At 46.2% G+C, this 20,194-nt stretch overlaps 1 protein-coding gene and 1 non-coding gene across 2 annotated transcripts in view; both read left to right on the top strand.

Moving 5' to 3' along the window:
- The window catches only part of ZBTB7C (zinc finger and BTB domain containing 7C), a 382,426-nt gene that overhangs the window by 35,117 nt on the left and 327,115 nt on the right, over window positions 1-20,194 (top strand). The window lies entirely within an intron of this gene.
- Window positions 7,296-7,401, top strand: LOC114110506 (U6 spliceosomal RNA). Its single transcript, XR_003586758.1, has one exon. It is a non-coding gene; the product is annotated as a U6 spliceosomal RNA (small nuclear RNA).

Raw genomic sequence — 20,194 nt, 5'->3', positions numbered from 1 at the left:
GGAGAATCCCAGGGACGGGGGAGCCTGGTGGGCTGCCACCTATGGGGTCGCACAGAGTTGGACACGACTGAAGCGACTTAGCAGCAGCAGCAGCAGTATATGTGTAACCGAATCACGTTGCTGCACACCTGAAACTATCACAACATTGCTAATCAGCTATGTGTGTATTAGTTGTTCAGTCATATCCATCTGACTCTTTGTGACCCCAAGGACTGTAGCCCTTCAGGCTCTTCTGTCTGTGGGATTCTCCAGGCAAGAATACTGGAGTGGGTTGCCACGCTCTCCCCCAGGGGATCTTCCCAACCCAGGGATCAAGCCCAGGTCTCCCACATTACAGGCAGATTCTTTACCATGTGAGCCGCCTGGAAAACCTAATCAACTGTATTCTAATATAAATATGTTTAACATCTTATATTTTACAAAATATATTTAATAAACATTTTACAAAAGATGTTTAGCATCTTATAAAGCAAACCCAGTTCTGTTACTTTTCTCTCCTGTTTGGTTCTTCCCATCTTAGTCTGTTTATACTAACTTAAAAAAAAAAAAAAAAGATCATTCCAGTAGGGTTTGGGGAGGAAACAGAAGTAATAGATGCATATGTCTAACTCGCCATATTTACCTGGTAAGGCTGACGTTCAAGCCCAGCATCTGCTCTCGTTTGGCCAGGCTTAGGCCTTAGCATTTGTTACAGATTTTATTATTATCCCTGTGCAGACGTGGTTCCTCCTAGTCGTCCTCCCGGGTGAGTTCAGATGTCACCCTCTGTGCCCTGCTTTATTGTGTTCTCCCTTCCACCCCCAGCCCCAAGAAAACTTGGCCGTCTCTTCTCCTGAGCTTGCATAGACTTTGCATTCACTGGTCTCACTGCATTTTCTGACGATAATGTGTATGTCTGCTTCGCCCTCTTGGGCTAGGAGCTTTGGAGGGAGTGGGAGGGGGCACCTCTTGTTTGTCTTTAGAGCTCCATCACCGATCCACTACTCAGACAGCAATAGACTTACCAAATATTTGGTGCATGAGCAAAAGCAAAACCAGGTGATTGGTGGGGTGATGCTCTGGGGGTGGGCTTGGCTGGAGGCACCCCCTGCCCCATCCCCTGTGACCTGCATGCAGGGCTGGAGTGGGAGCCCAGGCTGGGTGTCTGAGGGCTTCATCTCAGCCCTCTTGCAGGCCTTGGATTCATTCTTTCTTTTTCTCAGCCCTGACCTTTTTCCTGAAGACTTTGTCCATGTGCCTGAGTGTGAGAATGGAAATATTGAGAACACAGTGGGGCTGGGAGGTGTCGCTGCATAACGATCTCTTCCCTTTTCGGTGTTGCTGTGCACCAAAGGCAGGGCCGTGCTGGGTGGGGGACTGGTGCACAGTCACAGAGGAGGTATCATTATGCTGTAATTGACACGCAGGGCAGTTCTCTTCCCTGAGGCTGGCCCAGAGCATCAGCAGAATGACAGCAACATTTACAGAGCCCGGCCCCCTTGCTGGACAGGTCTTAGAGTGACACAAAGGCAGGGAGTGAAGCTGAGAGGGGTCCTACACCCCACATGGCAGGGGTACAGAGTGGCAGCCTCTGGGGCTGCAGGCCCTGGGCTCTGCCGGCCTCCCCAGGCAGGGGCTGCTCTCCCCGACTGTGACAGAGGTTGGTGGGGGCAACCCAGAATGTCACAGCTGACTGACAGCCCTGCTTCTAGCAGTGGTGCCTGGCCTTGGGCTGATCTGAGGCAACCAGGGGCCCTTCCTCGGCCTCAGATATCATGCCCCTAAATGGTAATTAGCCAAGTGCAGCCGAGTCACTTGGGACACCAGAGTTTCGCAAATGAAATGCCTTTTCGGTCACACCTGCATAGTGAGACTAGAAGGCCTGGAAGCCTTTCCACAGTGATTCGCTCCACATCATTGTCCTAGTCATAGACTCGAGAACTCTTTTGATACCCAGCTTAGAAGTAGGGTAATAAAAGTTGATTTCTTTGAGTCAAGACATTATCTTATTTAAAGTACAAGGAGCCTTAAGAATACATTGAACCAGTAGCCATCACCTAATGTGATTAGTTTAATGTACTCTTTAAACTGCTAGAACTAGAGATTTTAGGCTGCTTCAGCTTCAGAGCTTCTCAAAGTGTGCTTCCCAGACCAGCAACATTAACATCACTGGGGAACTTGTTAGAAATGCAAAGTGTTTGGTCCCAGCCCAGAAGTGCAGAATCAGAAACTCTGGGGTTGGGCCTCAGTCATCTGTGTTTACCTGCCCTCCAGGTGATTCTAATGCACACTTCAGTTGGAGAAACCCTGCTCTTCAAGATTAGGAAAGTTTAAGAAAGCCCCAGATGGTGAGGGACTTGCCTGGGGTCACTAAGCTAGTTGATGGCAGAGCTGTCATTTTCAAATGACAATTGGTTGCCAGGATCTGGGGAGGAATGAACATTTATGGAGAGCTCTCTCTGTCCAAGTCGCATAGAAGGAGTGTTATGCTCATTGCGATCCTGAAAACTGTCCCCAGTTTGTAGAGGAAGAAGTCAGTAGAGGATAGAGACAGGATTTCAATCCTGATCTTTTTGTTTGTTTGTCTTCTTCTGCAGTTACACTTGTTGTGTGGGTACATGTGCTCACATGTAGATGGTGGAGATCCTGCTGGGTAGGGGTGGGGCACTCTAAGTGGTCTAGTTGGCATTCTGAGGACGCTCCTCTCTTGAGAGTGCTTCCTACTTAGTCCCGTCCCAGCTTTGTTTCTGGCTGGGTCCTGACTCTAGTCTGGAGCAACAGAATGAGAGACCATCCCCCTACCCCCATCCTTTCTTGCCCACTGTGTTTCGAGCTCGGCCTAGAAATTTGACTTCCTAGTTGAGCTCCTGCTTTTAAGTGCCGTTGCTGTTCAAGGGAGGCCAGAGCCTTACCGGTGTGACCAGCATGCCAGTCAAAGGGTCTGGGGTGAGGGAGGGGTTTCCCACATCTGGAATGGAAAGCCAGGCTCCTCCTGAGTTAGAGCCCAGGGCAGAGAAGACTCCAAGTGGTGTGGGAGGGGGAGCACAGGCGAAGCCAAACAGAAGAGGAAATTAAAGAGGCTCGAGTCTTCCTCCAGCTTCCTTCGCTGCATTTTTGGCAGGGATCGGCAGAGCTGGCCTGTCTGTAACTTTCCAGTCTGTCTGCTCATTGTCTTGCCCAGAAATACCAGATAAAAGAGACTGCGGAATGAGGAGTGAGGAGCTCGGGTCCCGCCCTCAGGATATTCCACCGACATTAACTCTCTTTCAGGCCAGCACTCAACTCTCGCCTGGGTGTTGTGATGGGTGGATTAGTGGAGGGACAGGGAAGGCATGTCTCCAGAGCATTCCTCACCACTGGCTGGATGTCTGTCCCACTATCTTGTGCCTGAAATTCCTCAGTGAGCACTGCTCCACTGAGTGTCCCATGGTCTCATATTAAAGTAGAATGCCCGAGGAAGTGTAATACTTCATACCTTGCTGGTTCTAGTTAAATGGGTAAGGGATCAGGGGAAATGGACGGGGTGCTCTGAGTGGAGGTTCTGGGAAAGAGAGGGACTACAGGAAGAGCAGGTAGGATGGCCGAAATGGCTTCACCATGCTCAGAACCACGTAACCTGGTGCTGCGAGAGACCCGAGATGACAGAGAGGGGACTGCCTTGGCTAGGGACATTGAGGCAATGGGGGACAGAGCCAGCCAGACCTGGCCTGTTAGAGCTCTTTCTAGAGCCCAGGGTAATTATGGGTCATTTTATTCCTCACTCCAAGCCTCTTCTTTTTGTGAAGAGCTCCTACAACTTGTTTGAATCTCTCTCTCTCAAGCAGAGGCGATCTTCCCCAGGAAGTTGCACGTAGGCTCTGTGTGCCCATTAGCCATCTTCTGAAGGAATGGATGTTGAGGAAGGCTCTAGGAGAACAAAGATGGGGAGAACACTCCCCTTGTCCTTGTGGGTTCACAGCCCAGTGGCAAGTGCCCAAAGTCAAACACAAAAGCTGAGATACAGGGCGAGCAAGGGACTCTCTGGGAGATGGAGAGGGGGTGCCTCTGGTGAGGAAGAAGCTGCCCCCAGCTCTTCCATGGAAAGCTGCAGTTGGGGGCTGCTTGAGCTGGGAGTTGAAGAGAGAGTAGGAGTTTGCTAAGCAGATGGAGGGGTGGGAGTGGAGAGAGATAAGGGAGTTCCAGATAGAGGGGACATCTTGGGGGAGAAGAGGCATAGCTCTTCCAGAACCTGCAAATATGGTTGAATCACAATTACTGTAAGAGTGTGTTTAGGGGAGGGCCAAGAGACAGTCCAGATATGGGGTCTGGGCCAGGCCATAAAAGGCATTGAGCATGGCTACACTAAAGGGTTTAGACTTATATCCTGAGGGCAATGGCTCCCCGCTGGAAAGTTTATTAGTCCATCAATGCTAACTGTCCAATAAGCAACCCCTAACATGTTAATAGCTCAACCTCAAAGGTGTGATTCTACTCCAGTGATGTCTGCTGAGACTTTCAGAGTCACAGTGGGAGAAAAGAGAAGGGTGGAGAAAGCATGCTGACTCCTAGCACCCCCAGCCTGGAAATGCCATGTGGAGTTCCACTCTTACCCTGTTCAATTTGGCTAGAACCAGGCACATGGCTCCAGCCTAACTGTAAAGGAGTCTGGGATATGCTGGGAGGCACAGGCATGCCAGGAGAGTGCTATGGTCTGAGGTGTGATTTCACTGTGGCTACAGATTAAAGGGCTGCAAGCTTGGAGACTGGGCAGGAGGCTCTTCCAATTGTCTGGTGACAAGGCTCTCCCTGCTCCCAATTCTCTGCAGACTGCAGCCAGCTGAGCCTTCAGCTGGGAAGAAAGATGAGTGGAGACAGCCATGAGGGAGGCAGATGGCTCGGGGGTGATACGAGGTCAGCAATCGGCCTGTTGATGGATGCAGGGGTTAGGCACACATAGGGCTACAGGGCTCACATTGGGCCTGACTGGGCTGGAGATGTTATTTGCATCTTCAGAGTTCAGGGCCTCCTGCCTCCCAACCCCTCAATCACAACTCTCTGGAACTCCTTACTTATTATTTGTGGGGTGAGTGAGCACATGGTGAATGGAGCCACGGGTGGGAGTGAAGGGGCTTGGAGAAAGAAGGGACTGGATGGAAACATCCCTGGGAAAGAGTGGCCTTGAATGGCCTGTTTTCCACGGTGATGGCATTTCTCTAGTGTTCCTGAGCTTCATTGCCACCTGTTTGTACCTCTAAGGTATAATGCTCACTACCTCTTTGGAAGGACTGTTAGGTATTCTCAGAGGAAGCATTTGCTCATTAACGTCTGCATATCTGTGCTCATTTTAACCCAATGCCTGGGTGGTCCCCACTGCCTTCTGTCACTGGTGGTACCATGGTGACAGCAGGCCTTCTGCCCTGCCTTTACTCTCCTGTTGCCCTGTCTGATGTCAGGCTCTCGTGCCAACCTAAGGAACAGATGTCCCAAAGCTGGTAGCAAGGAAGAGACCTGAGTTCTGGCTTGAACTAGGCAGCTAACTTTCTGGATGATCTTGCAAAGTCATCCTGTATTTCTGGGCTTCAGTTTCTTCTTCTGGTGGGTGGGCATGGAAATTTTAAATGAAAGGTTTTCAAGCTCTGACATTTCCAGCTCTACAGGATGGAAGCTAAACATCCTAAGGGCCGAGAAGGAATACCAGGAAGCTTCTTGGGAGATTCCAGAAGGTGGTCTGGGCTTGGCAGAGCTAACTGGTTGTTCCTGAGGCTGCAGAAAATGGTGGTGTGGGTCTCAAGTGTAGGCCTCTGCCTTCTCTTGCCTCTTTGGGAAATGGACGTCTTTGAGAAGTGGGTGAGACCCACAGACCATCTCTCCAGAAAAGCCTGTGGTGTGCACAGAACCATGTACCATACATATATCCTCTTTTATGTTTAATTTCAGGGGCATGGCCTTCCTAAAATACAGCTTGGCTACCTGCCAGCCTTTATCTCCTTAGTGGGTTCTCAGTTCCTTTTATAAATTCAGTGCTTGCTCCTAGGCCAAGCTGGGGAAGAGCTTCAGGAGCCAAAGGAAAGGCCTCAGCGGTGTTTTCTCTGAACTCACAAAGGACTGGATGAGGCTGGTCCAAAGAGAGGCAGAAAGTCAGTGCAAATGTAGATGGTAATAGCTGAAGGCACTTGATAGGTGGGGTGTCTGTGTGCGTTTGTCTGAGAGAGAGGGGGAGAGAGAGTGAGAAAAGGAGAATGTATATATATTGGCATTCTTGCCTTGATAACACATCTTCTGGGAGGGATTCTCTACTCTTTTGTAATTAAGCTTTTTATTTTAAGATAATTAGAGATTCACATGCAGTTATAAAAAATAGTACAGAGGAATCCCTTGTATCCTCAACCTAGTTTTCTCCATTGGCAATATCTTATAAAATATAATATAGAATCACAATTAGGATATTGATACAATTAAGAAGCAGAATATTTTCATCACCACATAGGTCTCTCCTGTTCCCCTTTCATAGCCATGTCCACTTCCCTTCTCTGCTCTGATTCTTTACTTAACCTCTGAAAACTAATAATCTGTTCTTCATTTCCATAATTTTATCACTTCAAGAATGTTATGTAAATGTAATAATATAGTATAAGTGCAACTTTCTGAGACAGACTTTTTTCACTCAGTGTAATTCCCTGGAGATTCATCCAGGTTGGTACCTTTACCAGTAGTCTGTTCCTTTTTATTACTGAGTAGTGATCCATGGTATGGATGAACCACAATTAGCTTAACAGTTCACCCATTTCAAGGACATCTGGATTCCTCTTTGACTCACAGATCATTTAGAAGTACACTGATTTTTTCCCAAGTGTTTAGAGGTTTTCCTGTTATCTTGCTGTTATGATTTCTAGTTTGATTTCTTTGAGGTCAGAGAACACACTCTATATGAAATAGAAAATGAATTCTGTATGAAAATTCAGTTCTTTTGAACTTATTTAGATTTGTTTTATGGCCTAGGATATAGTCTATCTTGGCATATGTTCTTTGAGCACTTTAGAAAAATGTACATTCTGCTATTACTGGGTGGAGTATTCTGGAAATGTTGATTAGATTTTGTTGGCTGATGGTGTTTTGGGGTTTTTCTATATCCTTGCTGATTGCCTAGTTTTATTAATTTCTGAGAGAGGAATGTTGAAATCTGAAAATGGAAGTGTGGATTTATGTTTTTATTCTTTTCAGCTCTATCAGGTTTTGCTTCTCATATTTTGTATCTCTGTTGTTTGATGCATGTGAAATTAGGATTGCTATGTCTTCTTGGTGGATTAACCTTTTATCATTATATTATATTCCTCTCTGTACTCACTTCAGCCACACATATGCTAAAATTGGAACAATACAGAGAAGATAAGCATGGCCCTGAACAAGAACGACACACAAATTTGTGAAGTGTTCTATATTTTTGTTAATATGATTGTGATCATTCTATCTGTAATAGTGTCAATAATAAAAATAAAGTTAAAAAAATACTCCTCCTTGTCTCTGGTAATGTTCCCCCTGAAGTCTAATTTGTCTCCTATTTATATAACCATTTTCCTTTCTTTTGATTAATGTCCATATGATATATGCATTTGCATCCTTTTATTTTCAACCTGCCTATATCATTTTACTCAAAGTGAATTTCTTATTGACAGAATAGTGATTCATGTTTTGAATCACTATTATTCAAAATTTAATGTAATTTAATGTATTCAGACTATTCACATTTAATGTAATTATTGATGTTTTATGCAGTTTTATATTTTTGTTTGTTCTTGCTTTCAGTTTTATTTTCCTTTTCCCTGCTTTTTCATGTGTTACCTAAGCATTTTTGAATATTCCACTTTGACTTACCTATAGTATTTTTCAGTTTGTATTGTTTGCATGGCCTTTTTAGTGATATGCACATTATGTGTGCGTGACAACACATCATTCTGGTGTCATCATTTTACCAATTTGAGCAAAATATAGAAACTTTACCTTCCTTTATGTCTTTTTAACCTTCTCCTGATTATAAAGTGATAGTCTGAAATATTTCCTCTACATATATTTAAAACTACATTAGTGTTATAATTTTTGCTTCAGCCATTAAATATCACTTAGAAATTAAAGAGGAGAAATAAATCAGTTTTGTATTTACCTACACTTTTGCTTAAATATGTTCTTTCACAATATTCAAAGATTTCTTCAATCATTTCTTTTTCCTTTTTTTTTTTTTTTTTCCCTAAATAACTTCCTTTAGCCACTCTTTTAGGGGATAGGTCTGTTGGCAACAAATTATCTTAGTTTTCTTTCATCTCAGAATAAATTTATTTCCCCTTCATCCCTAAAGGATATTTTCGTTAGCTATAGAATTCTGGGTTGACAGTTCTTTTCACACTTGAAAAACGTTGTTCTGCTTATTTGGGTCTCCATGGTTTCTGGCGAGAAATCTGCTATCATTCTAATTGTTTCCCCATATTGGTAGGTGTAATTTCTCTAGTGCTGTTTTCAAAATTTTTTTCTGTGTCTTTGTTTTCAGAAGTTTGACTGTGATGTGTCTTGATGTGGATTTATCTCAGTTTATTTCATTTAAAAATTCTTTCATCTTCTTGAATCTGTGTCTTTCTCCAAATTTGAGGGGTTTTTATTATTGGGCACTTTTTCAGCCCACCCTTTTTCTCCTTTTGGACTTCTTATAACTTATAAGAATGTTAGACTTTTTATTGTTTTACTATAAATGCCTGAGGCTTTGCTTGTTTGCTTTTTCAGTCTGTTTTCTGTTTTTTCAGTTTGGGTAATTTTTATTGCTCTGTATTGCAGTTCATTAACTGCAATGAACTCTGTTCTCTCCATTCTGCTATTGAATCCATTAATTGAATTTGGCATTTCAGTTAATGTACTTTTCAGTTCTAAAGTTTTCTTTGGTTCTTCTTTATAGCTTATATTTGCTTGTTAGGTTTTTGCATTGGTTTCAAACATGTTCATAGTTGCTTGTTGAAACTTTTTTTTGCCATGCCACGTGGCATGTGGAATCTTAGTTCCCTAACCAGGGTGTGATCTTAGTTCCCTAACCAGGGATCAAACCTGTGGCCCCTGCATTGGAAGCTTGGAGTCTTAACCACTGACTTCCAGGGAAGTCACTGGAACATTTTTTATAATGGCTGCTTTAATATCTTTGTCAGATAATTCTGACATGTCTGTCATTTTGGAGTTGGCATTTACTGAATATATTTTATTCAGTTTAAGATTTCCCTGGTTCTTTATGATAAGTGATTTTAAAAATTGAAACATGGACATTTTGGGTAATATATTTTGAGACCTTAGATCCTATTTAAGCCTTTCACTTTGGCTATTTTTTTAAAAAACATGCTCCAGAGGGGAGTTTGGGAGCACTGCCTTATTACTGCCAGGTGGAAGTTGAAGTCCACTTGACCTCAACAAATTCCTTTCTGGATTGGAGGGGTTGGAATGCCTAGTTACTGGTCCCCTTGTGACCTCCACTGACACCACAGGGGTTGAGAGTAGTCTTTTATATTGAGAAGTAGTAAACAGTCTTGGCTTTCCAGTAAACCTCCTCTGACACTACTCCAGCAAGGAGGGGTTTGGGTGTGTCATTACTGCTGGGTGGGAGTGGGGGTCCAGAAGCATGGATGGGGGTGGGACCACAATTTTTTCTGCAGTGTTTGGCTAGATTAAAGCAATACTATGTACCAGTTTGTCTTTCTAAGCTGCCCCTTTCCTAGCCTTTTGGCTAGGAAGAGCACGCTTTTGTGGGAATTTTTTTTGTCTATGCCCATTGATATTTCTAAGTTGCCAGCATCTTCAGCTCCAAATCTGGGCTATGCGAGGCCAAAAGAAAACCCACCATCCAGCAAGCCTAGCTTCTTGTCTTCCTGAGGTCCCTGGGTTCCAAAGTCCCCAGCCAATTGCTCTTCTTTACCTTTCAGTTTCATGCTGCGTTTGTTTTATATATAAAATCAGGGTTTTTAGTTGTACTTAGGGGGATGTATAGGGTAAAGTGTGTTTATTCTGTCTTCCCAGAAATGGAAACCCTCTCTACTTCCTTCGGTTTATTACTTTTTAGAATTATTGAGAATGTGGTATTATGTATTTGGGAAAGTTTTAAACAGTACAACATGCATGCATGAAGATTCCCCTTTCACTTCCTGTGTCTTGGAGTGGCCACATGGGTCTTCTCCTGTGGACTGTCACTGTTACCAGTGCTTGTGTGTCCTTTTCAAGAGAGTCTGTGTATTTCTCTTTCTATACTTGGTAGTGACACCAATTTAAACTCCGTTAACCATGAATGAGAGCAGTTATATACACTCTGGTTCTTTAGCACTGTGTATATTTAAGCGTATTTGCCAACCTAATATATGAAAAACTGGATTGCATTGTAGTTTTAATTTGTATATCCTGCCATGTGTGAAGATGTGCATCATTTCAGATGTGTCAAATGCATTCGTGTTCCCTGCTTTGTGGACAGACAATTTAATTTCTTCTTTATTGTACATTTCTCTACTGGGTTGCTTCTTAGAGACTTGCACATGTTTGCACATGCACATTATTCAAGTAGCAAGAAAATTAGCCCTATGCCTGTCAGCTATGTTGCCAGTATTTTGTTCTTATTTTTTCCATTTTCTTTTGATTTTATTGTATTTTGTGGCATTAGGTATTTAAAAAAATTTGAACTCAGGTATAGCATTTTATTTTTAGCATTTTATTTTTTTTATTTTTTAAATTTTAAAATCTTTAATTCTTATTTTTAGCATTTTAAAAAGTGGCATTTGGATTTGGGTCATGTGTTTAAAGTTCTTCCTAATTCAAGATTATTACAGATACTCTTCCATACTTTCCTTCTAAGTCTTTTCATAGTTTCATCTTTTGTTTATGTCCTTGATATATGGGATCCATTTTTCCCCCCCAAATCATTCCTGGATTGTCTCAACACAATTATTTGAAAAGTCCCCAGGGGTTTGAAACACCACCTTGATTTTCTGCGGGTCTTCTCTGTGTAGGTACTTATCTGCTTTGTCAGCAAATTACCGATGATGGCTGGTGGTCTGGGGTGGCTGCGCTGAGGTCCTCTTGGAGCTCTCTGCAAGGAGAGAAACTCTTTTGAAGAGGGTTAAGGAACAAGCACATCTGATTCTCCCCACCTCGGACTGCTCTGTGATTTGACCTCATGAAAACGGGCTGAGCCTGTTTCAGGGACATTTTCCAACCATCTTGTCCCATGATGGTAGGAGTTCACCTCTGTCTGCTCCTCTTGTGAATCACTTGCCCTGCTACCTTCTTAAATATCTGCCACACCCACCCCTCATCCCTATCCCCCTCTTTTGCCCTTGGCATCTGTTCACTTCAGGCCTTCACCATGATAGCCTACTTTTTGAGAACCTGCCTAAATGTTTGTTTTAGTTATCTTTTGCTACCAGACAAGTCAGTGCAAAGTTAGTTGCATGAAACAACACACGTTTATTATCTCATGGGCTTATTATTTCTGTGAACCATAAGTCCTGGCACATCTGAGCTAAGTCCTGGCCTTAAAGGCTGTCATGAAACTGCAATCAAGGTGTCCCCTAGGACTGGGTTATAATCAGGAGACTCAGCTGGGGAAGAATCCGTTTCCTTTTTCATGTGGTTGTTGTAGCTGTGGGATTCATGGACGCTTGCTTCCCAAAGCTAGAAAGGGAGAAAGAGTGTCTCTAGTGTCCAGCTACTGTCAAAATGGAGCAAAATAATGTACTGTGATCACCAAAGTGACACCCCATCGTCTTTGCCAGATTGCACTGGTTGGAGGTCAGTCGTGGGTCCCACCCACACTCAAAGGTATGATCATCTGCAGGCAGGTCTCGTGGGATGCCCTTGGACTCTGTCCTCCACATGGTTAGTTTTCTCCTCTAATCCACATTTCACTGTGGAGCCAGTTTAGTTTTCCTAAAGCATATACCTGACCTTACTAGTCTTCTGCTTAAATGTCTGTATTAGTTAAAATTCAGATTTTCTTATATTAGCATTCAAGTTTCTCTCCAAGTTTCTGGCAGTTATCTGTCAAAATGGCCAGCATGCAAAGCCTTTGACCCAGACTGTATCCCAGATCTCTACCCCCACATGAATGTAGGAATGAGTGTGCAAGTGTAATCACTGTAGAGCTGTTGGAAATAACAAAAGATTGGAAACAATCCAGATGGGAGGGGCTGGCTGAATACATCACTGTACATCCAATCAGTGGAATACTACACAGCCGCAAGATGAAGGAGGCAGCTCTTTATAAATTCAGCTAGCGTGGTCTATACCAGTGACTCTCAGAATATGGTTCCTTGACCAGCAGTGTCACCTGGGAGCTTGATGGGGCTGTATGACCTCAGGTCCCACCCTGGACCAACTGAATGCGAGACCCTGAAGTGAGGCTCCACAGTCTGTGTTTTAGCAAGCCAGTGGGTAATTATGATACACACTTCATTTGGAGAACTACTGGTTTACAATATATAAAATTAAATGGAAAAAGTAGAAAGGTATTTTATATATATATGATGCTACTATTTGTGCATGAAGGGCAAAAGAGGTATCTATTTTCTTGTATATGCATAAAATATCTCTGTAAGGGTACATAAGAAACTGCTAACATTGGTTGCCTTTGAGATGGGGAATAGGATAGCTGGGGGCAGGGATGGGAAAGTGACTTTTCACTGTATATCCGATTGTACCTTTTGAATTCAAACCATTTAATGTGTTGAAAGAAAACTGAAGTTGCTCAGTTGTGTCTGGCTCTTTGAGACCCCATGGACTGTAACCCGCCAGGCTCCTCCGTCCATGGAATTTTCCAGGCAAGAATATTAGAATGGGTTGCCATTTCCTTCTCCAGGAGATCTTCCTGACGCAGGGATTGAGCCCGGTCTCCCACATTGTAGGGAGATGCTTACCATCTGAGCCACCAGGGAAGTCCTTATGTTAAAATATTAAAATACAAAAGGCCCCATCCATCAGGCCTCAGTTTACTCCCTTAGCTTTCCCTCTTGCCACTCACGCAGCCTGTTCACACAAGCCAAACTTGCCTCTTCACTCTCCCTTGGGTTAGGGTCACAGTTCCTGGCCATGGGCCTTTGCTTTCTTCTGTTCCCCCAACTGGGACTCCCTCTACTCTTCTCTGCATAATCAAAGCCAACTCAAAGGTCAGGCCCAGATGGTGCCTCCTTTGAGGGTTTGCCTGACCCCTGCCCTGCCAGCAAGATTAACCGGCCCTTCTCTCTGGCTTCCCCAGCCCTCTCTGCTGCCCACTGCCCAGCTGTCTTCTTTAATAGATGGGTGACTCTCTGCAGGAAGGGACCGGGCCTCCCATGCCATTGTGTCCTCAGCATCCAGCACAGCCTGCAAGTTGGTACCTAACAAACTTTTAGTGAATAACTGAGTGAATGATGGACATGGAGATGGGGGCATAGGGACACAGGGTGGCCTAGACAGTAAACAGACCTAAGGGTGGGGATTGTCCAGGGAAGAGAGGGATCAATCTGGGCAGGAAAGCCGGAGAGAGACTGCAGGGAGAAGCTGCTGGTGACTGGGCTTTCTACCAGCTTTGGTTGGGGGATAAGCCATCATCAGTGCCTTGAAGGGTGGGGTGAGGTACTCTTCACCTGGGGACTTGTAGGATTTGATTCATTTTATTGGATGGGAGAGTTCTTTTAAAAGGCAGGATGTGTGTCTTAAAAAGACCTTTACACAGACTGGCAGAAGGGCCAGTTGCCCTCCCAAGGGGATTATTCTGATTTCTAAGTCGAGGTAAAGCTATTTTTTAGTATTAAAAAGAATATCTCCAGCCCCCTCCCCCCGCCCCCGCCCCATGCCACACTCTCCCTAACCTCCCTCCATCTTGAGAAAGCATCTGACATTTCCTGCACATTTTAACTTTCTAACCAAATAATGAAATAATCACATTGGCTCCTCAGTCACAGGATTCATTTTCTCTCATTCCTGGGCTTCAAAATTCATCTCATATTTTAATCTGTTTTGAGCTCTTTTCAATTGCCTTGGAGATAGAGCCAAAGGTTTCCTGAACTCCTGTTGCCTGCAGTTGTTTGGTTTTGGTTCCTGTGGGGTATTTTCTTTAATAATGTGGTCTGTCTTGCAGCAGTGGCAGGAATTCTAGGGGGGTCAGGCCTAGGCCTCACACGTCATGGCTCCCTGACAGCCAGTGAACGCCCCATTCCAACTCTGAGCATCTCATTTTCTGTCCTCCTCTTGCATGGTGCTCCCCTTTGTCAACTGTATCGATGTTTAAAAGCCCCAGCCTCAGGTGGAAATTGTCTCCTGACTACTCTAGGCTGCATGGTCTCCTATGAGCATCAAGTAAACAAGAAAAACAAAGAGCAATAACAAGCAGCATTTTGGAGCCCAAATAGCTTTAATTTAGTGCACCTTCTGGGCACTGTTACGGATTAATTCATTTGACCCCACACTGCCCTCTAAGGTAGTATTAGTTTTAGCGTCTCCATTATTTTGATGAGTTATTGTTGTTTAGTCGCTCAGTCGTGTCCGACTCTTTGCAACCCCATGGGTTGTAGCCTGGCGGGACTGTAGCCCGCCAGGCTCCTCTGTCCTTGGGATTTTCTGGGCAAGAATACTGGCCTGGGTTGCCATTTCCTTCTCCAGGGAATCCTCCTGACCCAAGGATTGAAACTCTTGCACTGCAGGTGGATTCTTTACCCCTGAGCCTCCAGGGTAGACTGAGGTAAAGAGAGATTGGATGACTTGCCCAAGAGCTGGAACACACCCAAGGTCAGTTTCACCCAGTTGAACTCTTAGTTTTCCTGTTTCCTGTGTGCACATTACAGCTTCCCAGCCAGACAGCAGGCCATTGGGGTGAGCGCAGCATCCTTCCAGATGCTGTGTGAGGTGATGTCATTGTGAATACTTGGGGGCTGTCAGAGCTCTATGTCTCACGAGAGACGAGACAGGGCTCTGATCTGGAGCAGGAGGCAGGGGGCTGTTTGTACCTTTCTTAGAGCCATTTGGGGTGGTGGGCAGAGTTACTTGAGAACTTACCCAAGCTTCTTATGTTAGTTAGAGATGTAAGGGAACTCGGTGATGCAGGTGACAAGACTTCCACTTGAGGGCATGAAACAGTGTGTGTTGCAGGATTGTTAGAGAGAGTTGGGTGCCCATCAAGGAATACCCTGTGACTCCGGGGAGAGGTGAGCTCAATGGCAAGGGTGCCCCTTAGGAATATGAGAAGGGTCCCTATGTGGGAAGACCTCGGCAATGGGGAGGGACCAGTGTCAGCTCTCTGTTCCAGAGGTTCCTCTTGGGAAGTGGCATCTGGTCCTCCACTTGGGTTGTTTTTATTCCATAAAGATGACAACCCTGGGCAGGCATTTCACAGCTTCAAGCCTCAGTTATCTCATCTGTAAAAGGGGAGGAAATACCCAAACCTGCCTTTCTTGTGGGACAGCATTCAAAAAGGCAAATGGGAGCATGCCCATCAGGGGCAAAAGCTTTATGGCAGGTAGAGCTGGAATTACATGGCTGGAGACAGTTTCTCTCTGTGTCTTTCCTCCTGATATATTGTCTGATGGGCCTGTGTGTTTGACCAGACTCTTTGAATCTGTCTAGCTTCAGCTTTTCCCTTTCTATCTTGGGCACCTCGCATAAACCTTCTGGGGCTGTCTTTTCCTCCACATCAGGGTTCTGAGTCCTCCCTGGGTAGCTGAATCCCTTGGATGCTTCTGATTGCCACCCCCTCCCACCCCCCAACCCCAAAGAGGTTCTGATCCCATGATCCCAGATGCATCCTAAGCTTAATATTTTTTAAGGGCTTCCCCCAAATCCCAACATGCCCCTGCTTTGAGACCTGCTCTCCACATGACGCAGCATAGGGCGTGAATGAAGACACAAGAGGGGAGAGAGGGTTCATCAGAATCTCAACATTCCTAGTAAAGTTTTTTTGAAAATCATGTTTAGTAGATGCTATGATATGTTTTGGAGGAGGAAATGGCAGCCCACTCCAGTATTCCTGCCTGGGTAATCCCATGGACAGAGGAGCCTGGTGGGCTACAGTCCATGGGTTGCAAGGAGTCAGACATGACTTAGTGACTAACCAATGACAACAACTTGATATGTTTTAAGCCTGATTCTGGATGTATTTTTGCAAGGTTAGATAAAATTAAATGAGTACATTGAAATGGTATATTTAGCAAAAAACTGTGCGGGTGAGTTAGCATGAGTCCCCTGTGGGATCGAGAGCTGGGACTCTGAAGTTGCTGGGACCCCAGGGTAAGCAGCAGACCGGAGCTAGGAAGCCAGGTTACCAACGCCAGCCCCATCACTCTCTTACTCTGTGAGTCCAAGGAAGCGTCCTCTTGTGTCTCATGGGACTATTCACGCCTATCTCATAGAGTCATTGCGCGGGATGAGTGAGATCATTCATGCAAACTTTTTGAGAAACTAAGACTTCTATAGAAATGAAAATATGGCATGAACACCATTGTGTTCTGTATTCTGTCGCCTGTGAGTCTCTGGACATCGTTCCTTAGGAGGGCTGCCTGACATGGGGAGACCAGATGTCCCAAATTCGTGGGCTCCCACGCAGGTTTACCCCACCTGTGCGTTCCAGACTTCATCCACTCCTGGCACCATTTACCTTCCCCTTTCCAGCTCCTGTCTTCAAATTCCCATCGCCCTTCTTCCCCTTTGGGCAGAAAACTATTCTTCCATCCTGTGGTAAAAAGAAAACACAGTTGGGACCCTCGGGGCCCCTCTTCCCTTCCCCTTTGCCATACGAGGTTTCTAGGACATGTAAGTCATGGCGAGACCTCCCTTTTCCTCTCAGAGGCCACACATTTCCTATGGCTGCCAGCCACTCCATCCTTGTCTACCTGAGGTCTCTGCTGCAGATGCAGTGTGGACCCTTTGGGACCCTTTATGTGGACCCTTTATGTGTCCCAGTACTGGAGTGGGTTGCCCTTTATGACACATTCTCCTTCCTCTGGCTCCCTCACATCCTCCCTTCACCTTCACCCTCACCCTCAACTTTGCATCAAGATAACCTAATTTTAGGGATTCCACTTCTGAAATATTTCTCATACCTGCAGCCTCCCCTCAGTGCCCACCACCACTGCCTTGGGTCAGCCCTCCTCTCACCTGGACTGTCTCTCACCTGGGCTATTGGTCCAGCCTCTTAAGGTGTCCTGACCTCCCACCCTGACTGCCTCTGTGCTCTAGAGTCAATTCAATGCAAAGCCCTTTGTGCTGTGCTAAGTCGCTTCAGTCATGTCTGACTCTGCAACCCAGTGGACTGTAGCCCGTCAGGCTCCTCTGTCCATGGGATTCTCTAGGCAAGAATACTGGAGTGAGTTGCCATGCCCTTCTCCAGGGAATCTTCCCCGAGTCTCTTGTGTCTCCGGCATTGGCAGGTGGGTTCTTTACCACTGGGGAGTTTCCCTGGTGGCTCAAATGGTAAAATCGTCTGCTTGCAATGTTGGAGACCCAGGTTCAACCCCTGGGTTGGGAAGATCCCCTGGAGAAGGGAACGGCAACCCACTCCAGTACTCTTGCCTGGAAAATTCCACGGATGGAGGAACCTCATAGGCTACAGTTCATGGGGTTGCAAAGAGCAGACACGACTGAGCGACTTCGCTTCTTTACCACTAGCACCACCTGGAAAGCCCCTTGTGCTGTGGCCCTTGCCTACATCTCTTCCAACTCTTCCTTTCACAATTGCATTCATTCCTCAGATCTGTCCTGGTGTGTCACGGCTCTGGGATTTTCCATATTTCGTAAGATATCCCTGTAAAACCTTCCTGGCCTACCACTACCCCAGACCTCATGCTGGAGAAATGTTCGTCCTATAAATCCCAGCTTAACTGTCAGATCCCGCAAGGAGCCTCCCCTAATCCTCTGCTCCCTCCCCCTGTGGGCTCAGCCTCACCTCAGGCTCTGAGCCCCCGCTGCTCAGCCTTGCTGCTCTCAGCCTCTCCTCACTCTGCATTAAGCACACAGCATGTGCACCTCAGACCTGGGAGCTCCTGAGAGAAGGCTTCATGCCTGGCGCTCTCTCTTTCGAGCTCTTTCTCTTAGATTTGCAGAGTCTGGTGCAGAGCTAACACTCAATAAACGTTTGTATTACAGTCGAGTTGACTGACATGCAAAGAACAACTAGAAGCATCTTGACAAGCCATAGTGACTTTGGAATACCCAAAGAATGACTTGGGTATTGTTCCTGTATTCCGATGCTTGGCAAAGTAGTTATCCTCACCTGGGATCGATTTATTGATTCATAGTTTTCTAGGGTCGTCTTGACTTGTCCACCCTCCACCACGTCTGATCTCTGCAGACAGCGGGGAGCTTCCTCCAGGAAGGCCCGATTCTGAACAGTTCCAGGTACCTGCATCCTGGGGTGGTATGACTGGACCTGGGGAAGCAGCCAGAGCCCTGAGCCAGGGAGCAACTCCGAGCCAGGGAGCAGCTCCAGTGCCCCGTGTGCTTCTCTGGATTCTCTTTCTGCACTTGCATCCCCCGATGATGAGGCGCCTCCAGAAGGGCAGCAGTCTCTTCCTCTGCCCCTCCCCACCCCCACCTCAATACAGATTGTTGTTGCTGTTGTTCCTGTTTTGTACCGCCCATGGCTTCCTTTCCAAGGTCTCTCCCACCCTACTCTCTTGTGGGGGAAAAAGAAAAGGACGGCTGGTTAGAGTCACAAAGCATCCTCGCAGAACTGACGCCATCAGCTTTTGATGGGTTTCAAGGGGCCGTACTTGCAGGGCAGGCCTTCTCTGGCCTCCTTTTGTATCCTTGAACTGTTGTTAAACTCATTCTCGAAATTTTCCTTTGTACATTCTGCCTGACTCACTCTCGCAGTCCTATCTGGTGTCCCGTCATGTTGCCATCACTAGAAAACCTTTAATTTCAACTGCCTGTTATAGCTAAAAGTGTGTTATGTTATAGAGTGAAGTGTTATATACTGTGAGATTGTGATATTATATATTGTAATAATGTCTGTTCCCTGTCATTTTCTTTGAAAATCACATTTCAATCATCTTCATAGATTCCTCTTTCTAAATGGGCTTGGAAAGCTTTCCTTTATCCTGGAGTGAAAATGACAAAGACCAGGAGAAAGCTTGGCTTCTCGCAGGGGAGGGAAAGGCATGAAGCTAGGGTGTAAGAATGTCAGGCACCTGCCCTGGGGGGCTGTGTGTGTGTGTATTTGCGGGTGGGTGGTCATCAGCTCTCTGTCTCTGCCCTGGATTGTCCGTCCTGCCCTCCTTGCTGTGGGCTGGGGTCGTGAGTTCTGGCCAGTAGAGTGTGGATGGCGTGTGCTGGATTTCACCTCCCAGTTGGAGCGTTTAATGACCAGCTCAAGGCCCTGCACGACAGGACGGTCGGCCACATTCGAGAACATGGCTCCTGCCGCAGCCTGGAACCCTGCGTGACGGCGACAAGCCTGGTCTGCAGTGGATAGTTGTTGTTACCACAGCATGACCTGGTTTAGCCAGACTGGCCGAGGAATTGGTTCTATGCCTAGAATAGCTGTGCTCTGTGACAACAATGTAAACTGTGTGTCATGGGATTTGGGCAAATATGAAAATGGAAAGGGTGAAATATAGACACCCATGTCCCGGGAGCATAAAACACACTTCCGCTGTCTCAGGCCATGGAGCTGTTGGGAGTTGTCTGTACTGCTGGCCTCTCTGACTGAGGCAGGAAGGCGGGGAGGACCAGGGCAGGGTTGGCTCAGGCAACGTTTGAGTGCCAGTCAGGCCTGCCCCGGAGCCCCGGCAGCTCAGATCTCAGCAGACAGTCACCTCCGTGCCATGGGGTGGGGGTGGGGGTGCCTGGCCTGTGTCCCGCGCTCTGGGCGGGGAGGGGGCATCTGTGAGGATTCCCTGTGAGCCAGTGACTGGGCGGGCGTGTTTTCTCCTCGGAGCTCTTCTTTGTCTCGGTTTCATTGTCACCTTTCCGGTGTGACAGCGTCAGGGCTCTGGAGAGGCAGAGGTGAGAAAGTGTGAGCGCTGTGTCCCGTTTCCCAGCTGTGCTTCTCTGAGCAGAATCCACAAGGAGGGGAAGCCTGCCCCTCTGACCCTGCACCCTCATCCCCTGTATCCCCCACCAGCGTTGCTCTGGCCTCCCCTCTGGGCAGCTCTTCAAGTGGCTGTTGGCTTCCCCACAGAGTGTGTATGTTCTCTAGCTCTCCTGGGACAGATCTTTTAGGGTGTTTCAAGGTGACAATCTGGTGATCCGGTGGATT

This window comes from Ovis aries, chromosome 23, assembly GCF_016772045.2.
Source record: "Ovis aries strain OAR_USU_Benz2616 breed Rambouillet chromosome 23, ARS-UI_Ramb_v3.0, whole genome shotgun sequence".
Classification (NCBI taxonomy): domain Eukaryota; kingdom Metazoa; phylum Chordata; class Mammalia; order Artiodactyla; family Bovidae; genus Ovis; species Ovis aries.
The sequence above is the reverse complement of the archived record's forward strand: the minus strand, read 5'-3'. Positions and strand labels throughout refer to the sequence as shown.